This window comes from Anopheles coluzzii, chromosome 2, assembly GCF_943734685.1.
Source record: "Anopheles coluzzii chromosome 2, AcolN3, whole genome shotgun sequence".
In the NCBI taxonomy this organism is placed as follows: domain Eukaryota; kingdom Metazoa; phylum Arthropoda; class Insecta; order Diptera; family Culicidae; genus Anopheles; species Anopheles coluzzii.
Genome location: NC_064670.1, coordinates 28,498,619 through 28,511,926, shown reverse-complemented (window position 1 = coordinate 28,511,926; position 13,308 = coordinate 28,498,619). Strand labels below are relative to the sequence as shown.

Genomic DNA, 13,308 nt, shown 5'->3' with positions numbered 1-13,308 from the left:
GAGCATGTCTTCCCCACTGGACACCGAATCGTACGCAAGTGCTAGGAGAACGAACGAGCAAAGCCAGAGGTAAAACTTTTCTCATCATACCAATGCATCTTTTGAGGCAGCGACAAGAATTTGGCCACATTTGCTCTCTTACAACCGTCCCCTAGTGCTTTCTGTTTGCATTTTATTATAACCTTCACGCAAATGTTGCGTTCGAGAGCAGTAAACATGCTCCCAACCTTTAATCTGCACACAAAAAAACACCAACACTGCCCTCGCCAACAAGCGGGAACTTAAGCGTTGACGCATTTGACCATGACTCTGATTATTGTAGTGGGAAAAATGCTGTCCACACCACGCAGCAGCATTGTCAGCAGCAGCAGTAGCAGCAGTAACAGCAGTGGTGGCTACAGAGCGCTGTAATTGTATGAGTGTCACTCAACGTGAGCATAACTTCCCGGACATCGGATCTACAATACGCTCATGTCCTTCGCTGGACGTGAAATAGTTTGCTCGGTCTACATGGACACTTTCATTCACTGGTGGGTAGAATTGGAAAATGATTGCACTATCCTAGAATAGTTGCACGCAGGAGGTTGTAACAGTGAGAGGCACAATTTTGGTAACATGCATAATTTTTGAACGAATATTTAAACTCTTTATTTATTTATTCTTCGGAGCAGTTTCAACTCTCCTTTTTGTCATCCATCGGGGGCTAGAACAAATTAAAATACAATATCTCTTAGCACAAGATTACTGCTGCTAGTTTCTAACTCATTTAGTTTTAAAATGTTCCACCCAATTTCAAAATCCTGACCAACTGAACTGTTCACATCTGAATTGAGCCGTGTAATTTCCAGATACAATCTTGCGACATTCCGGGACCAGACTTTTCAACAACTTTAACATTGCTTTACGAAGTAATGAACGCAGTAAATGAGAAGCGGCCACTGTGAGCCAGGACCTGCAATGAAAGCAAACGAGCTTTTTCCAACTATTGCCCAGACATGCTCAAAATATTTCAACCATCCTTTCCACGGTGGAAAGCGACCGAAACGAACCGCTCGCAGTATTTCTCGGGCCACCCGTTTCCATGTTGCTGTGTGCGCACTGAACCTACCCTAAGCTGGTGGACGACCTAGCAACGGTGGCGGAATAAATGTCAGCAAAATTTACAGCCAGCTCCTCCATTTTAGCACACGCGGTGAATCTCGTCCCGTTGCTGAGTTCGGGCGTGCGGTCGTTATCTTTCGATGCCCAGTGGCATATTTCAACATTTCAACTCCGAATGGAGAACGGTGAAGGAATGCCGCTGATATTACGCTACGGCTGCCGCTACTGCTGCCATTACCAGCTAGGTCAATGCTCACATCAGGCCAGCGGTCAGGAAGAGGTTGTCAGCAACCGAAGCGAAGGATATCCTTTTCCAGCCCGGTTGGGAACCCATCGCACCCGTGCCGGGAGATGAAAATTTTGCTTTCCTTTTCAAGCAGCAAATAAGAGGAAAAAAGTGCTCCACCAGTTTCGATGTAATGCTAATAATGCTCCCACTCCTTCAACTCCCTTTTTTTCTCTCTTTCTCTTTCTCTAACTCTCTCTCTCACACACACACACACACACACACAAACACTCTAATATTTCTTACGCAGGTTTATTTGTCTCGTCCTTAAATGCGCATTTCAAGCGCGAAAGGTAGTGCGCTGAAGTGTTGGTTTTGCGCTGCGAGCTAAAATAGAAGCGGAAACTTTCCAGCTCACGGTCTGGAAAAGCTTCTTACTTAATTTGATCACATTTTCGAGCGAGTGCGGCCCTCTCTATTCTGCTATGACCGGTGCGGTCTTCGTTTCATTATTTCACATTTTGCTAACCGAGTCGGCCAGTGCAGCGGAATGTGAACATTTCTAATCGTCTGCTGGTGGCAGGCTACGGACATAGAGTGCTTTTTCCGGTGCTGAGAGTAGATTGCGAATTTGGTTTGTATTATTATTTCTTTTTTTTTTGCTGAACATCGCTTGTAGGAAATTACCCTCTAATAAGTTCATATCGTTTGATTTTCTTAAAGAAAAAAAAAACAGATAAAAAACAGATGCATATTCAACACTCCAGTTTGCTCACGAAAGACCTAACATAAAAAGGCATTTAGAAGTAAAATGGTTTGTTCTATGTCTGCTGTGGAAATTGCTTTTTATTATTGTGATTTTCATATAATTACTATCAAAACAGAGACCATTTCATTAACTACTTTAAAATGAGAACTAATATGTTTAAGTAAAATAATAAAATCTTCCTGCATCGCTGTTTGTGGCCATAAATCAATTCCACAAGCCCCCAAACTGAAATATACACAAAGGACGCCACTGCCACTTTCATTAAATTACCACCGCTATGATTAACGCACAATGCAGCACTTTTACTGCATTACCCAATTCCGTTGTGCCGTGCGATTTTTAATGGTCCCTACGCTCTTTTTTTCCCTCTCCCGGGCGGCGAATTGTTTCAAAAGTTTGTTTTCAGTTATGCAGTTGCAGAGACCGTGCCGCAGCTTCCGATGGGAGTGTGTAGGTTTTGTTTGTCGCGAGCTCATGAGTGTGTGTGTGTGGTTTTGTTTTACGCGCTTTAATGTGCACACAAACAAGACCAATTATTGCACCCCTGTGTAGGCACAGGTAGGAACGCTTAGTAGTGTGTATCGTCACACCCAACCCAAAAACCTCGCCTTTTCATTGTTCCGATGCGATTGTCGGGTAATTTTAATTTATGGCGTAGCGCGTGTAAACGGCCCCACTTTTATTATTTGCAGTTTGAACTCGTGCAGTTGTTAGGGGTTTTTATTCTTTTTATTTTTCACCGACAAAGAGCAATTAAAGTCAAACAAAGTGATGCATTATTAAATATTATTGCTCAGTGTTTTTAGTATTACTTGCGAGCTTGACAAGAGTTCCTCGAAATACGACTGACCTATTATATCTCTGGAAACTACACGGTAAGTTGTTTTATTACATCGCTCAAAGCATCCCTTTTTCAGCACATTCAGCAACGGGTCGAGAAAGAGCAAAACCATCGGCAAACCAACATTTTGACAGTAATCAAGCGCATCAACAAACCTTGCTCCGATGACCCTCTTCTTCCGCCGCCACTCGTAACTGTGCCGTATGCAAATTCGTGGCCTTCAAACACCCTTTCCCCCTCTTCGCTGTAAACACGCCTGCCACGGTCCGCGCTGCAAGCACACCGCTACAGACACATTTATTTATTCGAATTTATTATCAAATTATCGCACACTTTTGCTGATGGAATTTATTGAATTAAGGCGAATCATAATGGCTCAACGACACTGGGCACCCAGTCGTCCCATACACTACCATCCCAAAGGGAGAGGCTGGGCACTTTGCTGCCAGCACGATGTGCATGTGTTTGTGTAGCGTACACGACGACGACCATTTCCACAAAGTGACGCTGGTCCCGGGCGGCAATTCCCGAGCGATGGTCGGCCCGAAGGGCTCAGCGAACGCGAGGGGTAAAGAAACACTGCTGCCTTTTTTCGTTTACGCAAGCAGTGCCCCAAAATCGAGGTGGAAACACTGATTTTTTACCGCCCCTTCCATTCGTACCCAGTCCCTCCCTCCTCCCGCCGACAGAGCGAACAGCACTCCTGTACACCTCTGGACTTCGAAGTCGCGCCGCCAGTTGGTTGAAAGAATGTTCAATTTAAAATTTATGAAATCCCCATTGGCAGAGCATCCTTTATAGAGGACGAAGCTCGTTTTTGTAGGGATCCTTTTTTCTCAAGAAAAAAAAACGCAAACCCACAGAGCTGGGATGCATTTGAGTGGGGAGAAGCAAAAGGTAACGGGGGTGGTTTGTATACCAGGTGGAGCAATTTACGAAAACGGTGAATCGCTGCCATCAGCGTTTAAGCTCAATTGTACGACGGCGTACGTGGCGGAAGTGACTTCCCCAAGGGCGCGCGGGCGGCTCAAGAAGCCGCGATCGCCAAACAAAACGGACAAACGAACCGGAAAGAGTGCACGAAAAAGGGCGGGACAACAAAAAAACACTGAATGTTTGATAAGTTTAATGATACATTTCACATCCATAATGTGCTGTCAGAAAACGTGCGCCCGACAGCGAAATGGACTTTGCGCGAAAATCCGCGCACCCCGGCTGGAGCGCCCATGATAACGCCCGTCAATTGTCAGGCTCAATGCTGGCTCAAATCCGTTCGATAAAACCATCGCACTGTAGCCTCCGCACCCGGTAGCCTCGCTCCGGTTCGCGCTTACGCGGGTTACGTCCTTCGGGTTCGGTTTGAGTGCCAACGGACACCAGAAACGTGATTATGAATCTAAATGACTTTTCGCATAGCCAAATCGACGGTATGGTAATGGGGCTCCGGTAACAAAGTGACAATAATTTCGTGTCCAAAAAGAAAAGTTCGATTGGTTCGATGATAAATTGCCCCAGCATGACGAGTGTCCTACGCTTCCAACTTGGGCACCGGACGTGATGTTGAGCGCGTTTGAAAATGGTTGAAAAAATCGGCAAAAAGCATGAAAAATACTGTGAAATTTGAATAACACATTCAAGAACTCAAAATGCTGTTCTTACTCAAAGTACATCAACGAACCTTACCACATGTTAAATGTTAAAATGGCGCATGTTAAAAGTTAGCAACTTGAATTCTGTTTTGGCCCCACACAACCACAAGCAACCCACACACCCATAGATATATTGCCAATATGGTTTCCGTACGTTGTCTGCACAAGTTTTCCATACGATTAATTTTCTCATACCAATAAAAACGCCTACTCATGATCTTCTCCTTCAAGCTACCCATCCGGCCGGATAAGCTCATCCGTAACTCGTTTCGTTTACTGACATGAGATGAGCTCGATTTATAAATGGGAAGTTTGCGTTGGGCGCAAGCAACCATGAAGCACAAATGATGGAAAGAAAAATACACCCTATATTCCCAGAAAATAAGACAGCCCATTCCCTCCCAATTCATTCCAATCAATCGAATATGCTAATGTTCTTCCTTAGATGTGGGCTCCCGCCTATCAGAGTTCGGGTATCCACCCGAGAGCTGACTCTTTTTTTTTCATCACCAAAATACCTTCCCCTTTCGCAAATGTAAATCATTCAGCAGCATTTAACCGTTGACGAAAGTCATTTTTCTTGCCCCTGAAAACTGAATGAAGTAATCAAGCCAAGAGGATCAAACGTCGAACGGATGAATGGTTGGCGCTGGCATCATCCACCTTTCTCGTTTGTCGCGAACCTTCATCATGTGAAATTCTCGTCCTCGTTTCTCCAACCGCAACTAGGCAGCCCTTTCCCTTACCTGCCCCACGAACCCGACAAAGAGTCGAATTGAATGTTTGACTTCACACTAAGGAGGAACGTGCCAAAAGCATTCTTTTGCAGGCATGACTTTTTGTCCCCGACCACCTTCTCTCCCTGATTTTCATTCTTTTCGTCGTTCGGTGGTGCCAAGCAAGTGTCCGGGCCGCTGTCACGGAGGTAATGGATTGAAAATTAATTTCAACAATAGGCTACATTCCTCCTGCACCTTCGAAACGGGTATCCCCATTCGTTCGAGTACGTTCGATGAGACATTCCCGGAGCGACGATATTGTATGTATCGATCGGTGCCGAATGTCGAACGGGGTGTTTAATGAATGCAAATGCTTATACAACGAAACGAGGAACAGATTCGTTCGAGAAAAACGGATCGTAATGTATTCAGGCGCCTGGCTGAATGAACTTAATCAGTTTCGCTTACAGTGGGATTCATCAATCAAATCTATGTGAACACAAATAAAGTCTACCTTGGTGAAGTTAATACTCGGTAACTCATTTCTAAGGATATTCCTTAAGACAAAATCGTGTTTAAATTCAGATTGTTATATTTAAATGAACATAAATAAAAATTCAAACAAATCAACAACCACTACTGTAACAAGACATAGAGAAACAAACTCGTGAGAGAGCATTGTTTAGTTATCTAGGCAAACGTTTTTATTTTTTTCTACCACAATTGCGCATAACAACGCTTGGAAAACTAAATACGAGAATGTGACGACAGCAGCTTCCGAAATGCACTCATCATTTGTGTAGTCGAAGCACACGCCACCGTATGATACAAATTATGGCTCTAGTTTAAAAAAAAACACCATTCCGAAAATACCAAAACCTGGTCGATTGCTACCAACCGAAGCGGTATTCCATTTTTCGACTCCGTGACCTCGAAAAACTTCTGCACAAGCTGCGACGGTCCTGTGCTGTTGGTGGATAAAAATAGTCGGCCCGCATCGATCGTCTCCGTTGCTGCTGTGTGCAGTGCTGCAGCGTGCCTAGCGAGCAGCCTACATAGAACCTGGCAGAGGTCGGTCGGCTGATATCAGGCACCGGAGGAGAGTGGAGCGAATGTATGCTGGTTTTATGTACACTTGAGAGATTAAATAAAAACATCCGTTTTCAACCGATCTCTGACCTGGATATTATAGCAAGAGGCCGTGTGCCATGTTTATACCAGGACATTCGAGCTAGGGATTAGGGGGGAAAACACACACCGCTACCAGTGGTTCCGGTGCAATCCAGCTTTGTGTACGGTTCATTTTGAACGCCACCGAAGCTGTGAATCGATTTGTACCAACATTTGTTTTGGCAGCGAGCCAGAAACAGTGGTTTGGAAACTCTTTACCGTTCTCCGAGCGATCATTTATTTACATCCGGATTGATTCTCCCACTTGCTCACGGGTAAACAAGAAGGATCTCGGACTCCGGCTTCGTTACAACGTAATCAGGTGTACGGGTGTTGCCTAATGTGTCTATTCTCTCTATAATTTACACCTTGATGGTTTCACTGATCCTAAGCCTGGGACGAACACTCACTATATCCCCGATGGTAAGTGTTGAACCGCAAAATAGTGTCCAGGGACCGAAAATGTCGGTGTGTCTTCGACAGATCGCTCGTAACTAATTAGTCGTAAACCAATTAAAACTAATTAGTACAGCACCTCGGCTAGCACAGGGCAGTCACGTTCATGATTCGCTCGCCTGCCCCCTTGCTCCCATCAAGATGTAACCCTTTCTATCCACACTGCTAGGTTTCCATGGTCGTTTTTTTATTAGTCACTCACTCAGAACATCAACCTGTCAAACGATTCCATCTATACGTTCATCGGGTCTTACTGTTTCACTTCAGCTTCTGGATCTGCGCGATGAGAACGGCGGCCACGTTGGGTGAGGATGGCCAAACTTAACCCATTTTTGGAACCACCGTCAGCTGGTTGGAAATGAGATTTTTAACTCACGCCGGGACATCCCGTGCAAGGGTTTCATCCCACCATTCTGTGCCGAGCGGATCTAGGGACTCTAGAAACGCTTTCTAGATCACTTGCCCAGCGTTTCTTGGGCGAGTCTACATCTTTGAGCTCGTGCAAGAAGGCGAAACCCTTTCATCGACCATCTGGGTACGGCGATAGCAAACAACTACGTCGACAACGGTGATTAGCACCGGGATCCAAGCCACTTATCCCACTCGTCCCACACGGTGCACCTCGGCAATGGCTAACGCTTCTTTGTTAAGCACAAAGCTTTGCCCGGGATGACTTTAACGGCCCAAGTGTACGATGCGGCTGCAACCCGGCTGCCAGCGAAGGACCGGGACCGACTGAAATTGCCCGGTCCTCGCTGCCTCGCAATAGCCGGGAGCATTTTCTTGGTTTCCCATTATTAATTGCTTTAATCATGATGCCGAGCTTTCCGATGGGTAGCGTGTATCATGCTCTGCCTTCTTATACCTTTAAGCTTCGACGGTCCTGAATGAATTCTTTTTTGCTGTTGTTGTTTTGTTCCGTATTCGTGCTAATTTCAGAGTCTCCCAAGCGAGATGCTGACATTTCTCATTCTAGGGCGTTACAGCCTGAGCTTAAGAGTCTCCATCCCACCAGCAACTGTGGCTTCATTTCCGTCCGGTGTAATACATTCTCCACCAACACCAGCGCAATGTTCGGTCTAATAGGGGTTTCCTCTAGTGGGAGTACGATAAAATATTGATACTCCGAAGGGATCCCAGGGAGCCAAGCATATTAAATTCTTAAGTAATACCACACCGATGACACCGGTGTGCTCTTATCGTCGACCTGCTTGTTGTCAGGCGCATACACACACACACACACACACCCACATACCTTTTCACCCAAGACAGCCTTTTTTATATCTCCTGCACAAAGTACCCCACACCAGGTGGTAAAACTGATGAGGCCTCTTTCATCACCAGCTGGCAAGAACACGGAAGCTTCCTTCGATGTTCCATCTCATCGGGGAAATAGAGAGACAGGGCGAATGCTTTAGTGAGCTACTTTCACCACACGTTGTATCAAATATTTTACTGTCAGTTTAACACTTGAGCCATATCTAGGTCTGGAGTTTCACTCATTGGCACCAGCTCAAATGCACACAGACTGCGTCTCGATGGCGTAAAGCCATCATCAAGGATTATCCGGTACTAGCAGACCGGAAAATTGGAAATGATCGGGTGCCAGTAACCGACCACGGCTTCCAATCATAGCATCGGTACGAGAGGAAGAAAAAAAGACATAAAAAACGGTCAGGCATAAGAAACGATGGTAGAAAATATCTCCCCAGCAGCGATTGCAAAAGAACAAATCTTTTCTCGCCGATATTGAACCCAACCGGCGAGAGGCCCGATAGGTATCGATGAAGCTTCCTCTTCTCGCACGTGCACATGTATGAAGCGTACCTTCTTTTAGCTCTTTGACTGGCTATAGTTTTGGTTTTCTTGTTACTTTTCCCTATTACGAGCAACATGATCATCAACATTTTCTTCTTTCCTTGCCGTGCTCGAATACATGAATCGGCGTAATTTGAATAAACGGAAAATCCGTTTTCGCCCACAATTGAATTGAGCGACTGCCAAATCCACCCTACCACAATGTGTTTTTGCAAGACTCGCTTACGATGGCTTACTTGCCGCTGTGCCTTTCTATGTATCTTTCTGAACGTATTTATACCTGCATAGAAGCACAGATAACTAAGCCGGCCGGAAAAAAACGGTGACTGTGTGAGACATGGTGGAAGAATTACGACTTCTCGCATAACCTACTACGTTCGACCACATCGTGAAAAAACGAAACGGTAAGACCGACCAGAAGCGTTCATTTTCCTAGACGTTTCGTTTCCCACTAGGCGTACATTTCGGCCGTTAAGAGTATGCTGTGGCTCGTTCATCACGACCCAGCCAACGAGTCAGAATGGGACGAGATAGTAGTAAGAAAAAAACGCCTTCGTGTCTTGGTGAATGATCAAATAGAAATTGTGTCAAGTCTTCGCCCATTTCCCATAGCGATGGATGGCCCACGCTCGGCCAGTGCAGCTCGTCAACGACCATTCTGGGCCGAAGGAAATTATCTTACCCACCTTTCGTCGTACAACAAGCCGAAAGATTCGTAAAATCAACATAATGCTGTGGGTATACCGTGCGTCCTTTCCCATCCTCTAGAGCAACACTCCGTCACTATGGCTACCAGGCGTCAGTCTAACTGTCACCAATGGTAAGCAAGAGTGAGGAAAAGTCATTATTGTTGTGTCAATATTAGCTGTGCTTTAACTAATTTGTTTCCTTGCGTTTCGCACTGGCTCGCTCAGTCGAAGGTACGCGGAGGACTCTAGGACTAAAAACGTACATTCGCCCGCCAGAATGATGGCAATACCTTTTACGGTACAGCCCATCGATCATGCTACATCATTGTTTTGGCATTACGCTGAGCCCGCTGGGCCGTCGGATTTGTGGTTTTTTATGATGCGTCTTGAATGCGGACTGAAATCAAATATATATTACTGGCCACGGAAGGCGACAACGGCTAGAATAACAACAGCGGATTGGCGCGGGCATAGAGCATCTAACTCAACTTATTTGGAAATCATTTAGTGTGGTAAGAAAATTTTATATTTAAAAAATACCACCGGTTTTGCCATAAGCTCATTTTAAGCAATCCTCTATATGCACATTTCAAACCAACATATACGTCTACGATTGTCATTACAAATCAAACTGAGTACCTCAAACATGCTCCAAAAAGCTTATATTAACATACCTGTTTACAACACTAGCTCTTCTCGGAAGCATTTAATACATTTTGTATCTATCCTTTGCACAAAGCTACGGCATAAAAACAACCCTCTTCCTGTTTAAGGACACTCTGACATTCTTCACACAATTCCAGTTAGCGCCAGCAAGTCTACTCTGTCGCGTTCCGTCGAAATAATAACTCCATAGTACCTTTTTTAGGGCAAACAATAAAGGCGCTGAATGGTTAAACAATCCGGAACTTCGCCAGCATGAATACGCTTGAATGGAAAATTCAACAAACCGTCATGCATTCCTTGAAAAGCTATTTTGGAAGAAACCCTCACTCAAATTCCGTGAAAGTCCTTTGGATGCGCTTGGTTACAGCAGTAAAAAAGAGTAAACAATCAGGCATTCGGTCAGGTAGCGACAGCAATAAGAAGAGAATTTGCCATCTATTTATTTGCTTCTTGAGAAAAAAGCTGTTAACCTTATATGTGTTAATTACATTGCATCACTAACAATGCATTCATGGAAGATCATGGATTACATGAAATAAATAGTCATTAAACGTCATTAAGCAAAGAACACAGACAACCAAGCCTATGAGATTGTTTAACCTATCCGATTTTTAGGACTACCGTTTTTAGGACAATACGTGTATGGAGATTTGGTACATTAAATTTCCGTTAGATTTGAACAAATTCCAAATGTTCTCTATTTTTGAGATGCAGGATAAGTTATGCTTTAAATAAGACGTACTATCATCAACTCTAGAATGGCTAGATTGACCATCAGGAACTTCTTTTACTCCATAGAACAAATGTAAAAACTAGTATAATGCCCACAATCTGGTGCACATACAACGTTCAACAGGTTTGATGCCCGGACAGTGTGATGTAAAATCCATTCAATTTCATTCGTTAGTCATATCCAACCATCGTACCGTAACACTTGTTGGATTCTCATGGGCATTCGAAATCGCCAGACATTGATTCTCGCGCAAGTCCCGTTCCCAGGGCGCATTCGAAGGATGCATCATTAATTTTAATGCGGCACGCTCGTTTGCTCCTCACTTTTCGACAGCTGCGTTGCCAGTTTTCGTAGCGATGTCGACCAAACGAACGACTCAATCCCAGCGTGATGCAAGTGGTGCAGATGACACCTCCGTTGCCACTCGCATATGGACATCTGTGTTTCATTATGTATTCAAATCATGTTAGGTGGGCCGTAAAAAAAACTCGAAATAGCGGTGCTATTTAGAAACGATCGGTCAGTGAAATGATTTTTTGAAAAACAATCTACTTCCCAGTAACCCAAGGCAATTCGACAATATTTTTCCTTTTCAAAGGCAATTATGTTCACGGACGGGGGATGGATTCAAGCAAAAACCCCTACACAACCGGGTTGATTGTGCTATGAAGGAAAATAGGTCAAAGAGAGAAAGAAAAAAACAATGATAAAAAGCCAACCTTGAACGCGCCTGTAACTCAGACCCAACTTCTATCGACATAGAACTGCTGCCCTGGGAACTGTTTCAATCATCCCGAATGCCGAGGCCCATTAATGCTAAAAGATAATGGTCATAGATAATGCTCTTATGCCGAGGACGTGCGTACGCGTCGCTAAAGATCACGAAAACAAAAACACAGACGACACTGAAATGAGATACTAACGGTTTCGGTTTGAAGTTTTCCCCTGCACGTTGGGTTTGAAGCTATGCTGGGCAGCAGTCGATGAAACACTGCGCTACAATTGCTCTCGCTGTCTTCTCTAGCGTGTTCCCTTTCGCGCACTCTCTCTCCCTCCTTCACTACACGTTATTGCAAACAACCCATCCGTCCGTCCGAGCGCTCGTCCGAAATATGGATGTTGCGTTTTTGTGTTGGTTTATTTTTTATTCACTCCACCGAAAATAACTAATGCCGCACACGCTCCAAAAATGCCAATTTACCATTCCTTCCCCACGAGGGGCAACCAGCAAAACTAAAAAGCACACCACGTACCGGCACCCCAGCACCCCCGAACACTTACTCATAAATATACACACTCGCGAACCTGGCGCGCACGACACAAATACAATCGATCACCGTGAGGCAGGTTTTTGTGCTAACAATGACCGACAACTTGCCGGAAAAAATGGCACTGAGTCGCGCTGACTACCACCGTGAAACACAATCTAGCTCGCTTGTTTCGCAAACATTGCCTTTCACCACTTTTTACCACATTTCACTACACTGCAGAGGTGCTGCTGCTACTGCTTTCGGTTGCTTCTGCTTGGTATCTTTTCCTGCGGCTGTTGTCTACTACTGGGACGTCTGAAGGACCGTGGCGTCGTGACGGCCAAACGGATGACATTTTCCGGCCGTTTCGGTACACTTTCACGCGTTATTTTTATTCACATTTTTTCTGGTTGAAGAAGAAAACAAAAATATACCTGAAAACCTTCGAACAACGCATACACACTCACGCACACACTGTATCTATCGTTAGTGGACATTACCATCTGTTAAGCAAAAACAACACCTTCCCAACAAAAACACTTCAACGCTCCAATTTGCAGACGAGTAATTGCACGAAGCTTTGCACCAATGCAAACAAAAATTCTTCAAGTGGAATAAAACATTACCAGAATTGTTTGGTGAGCCTCTCACCAGCCCAGCTTGAAACAAACAAAAAAAACCGTCATGAAATGTTTGCCCTTGTGACCTCCTGGCACTCAACGTACGCAAGCAGAAGAAAAACTCACAAAAATCATCATCAAAACTGCACCTTGGCACCAAGACAAAATTCATGTCAGCCAACCTTCCATAAAGAACATTTTTCTCAACCCTAAGCAACCTAAGAGGTCGCTCCTCCTAATGCAGCTACAATACGTTAACCCTTTTTATTACACTTCCACCTACGACTGCCTTGAGGGCATTTGGGGCGCCATTGCAGAACCCAACGCCCCATATCAGCATCATCAACCTCTGATAGCTGTGTCCTTTGAGATCTCACACTGATTATCTTCCTTCACTGGCCCTGTACCACCACGAGATACGAGCGTGCAGTAGGGCTTGCCTTGCTTTCACGAGAAATTGAGTTTAATGTCGGAACATTTGGCGCGTTTACAGCTCTGCACAGATTCTTCACGTGGACAAGGCTCACGTCTCCTGCCGCTCATCACCGTATGACATTTGGCGCACCGTACTGGCAATGTGTTTTGCCACTTTGCACAAAAC

At 44.8% G+C, this 13,308-nt stretch overlaps 1 protein-coding gene across 5 annotated transcripts in view; it reads right to left on the bottom strand.

Moving 5' to 3' along the window:
* LOC120948871 (octopamine receptor beta-2R) overlaps nucleotides 1-12,793 on the bottom strand; it is an 89,118-nt gene extending 76,325 nt beyond the window's left edge. For all 5 annotated transcript variants that reach the window (XM_040365668.2, XM_040365671.2, XM_040365669.2 and 2 more), the window contains exon 1: nucleotides 11,761-12,793. The gene's annotated coding sequence lies outside the window, so the exon portion shown is untranslated. The remainder of the gene's footprint in view (nucleotides 1-11,760) is intronic.
* Nucleotides 12,794-13,308: the final 515 nt, after the last annotated feature.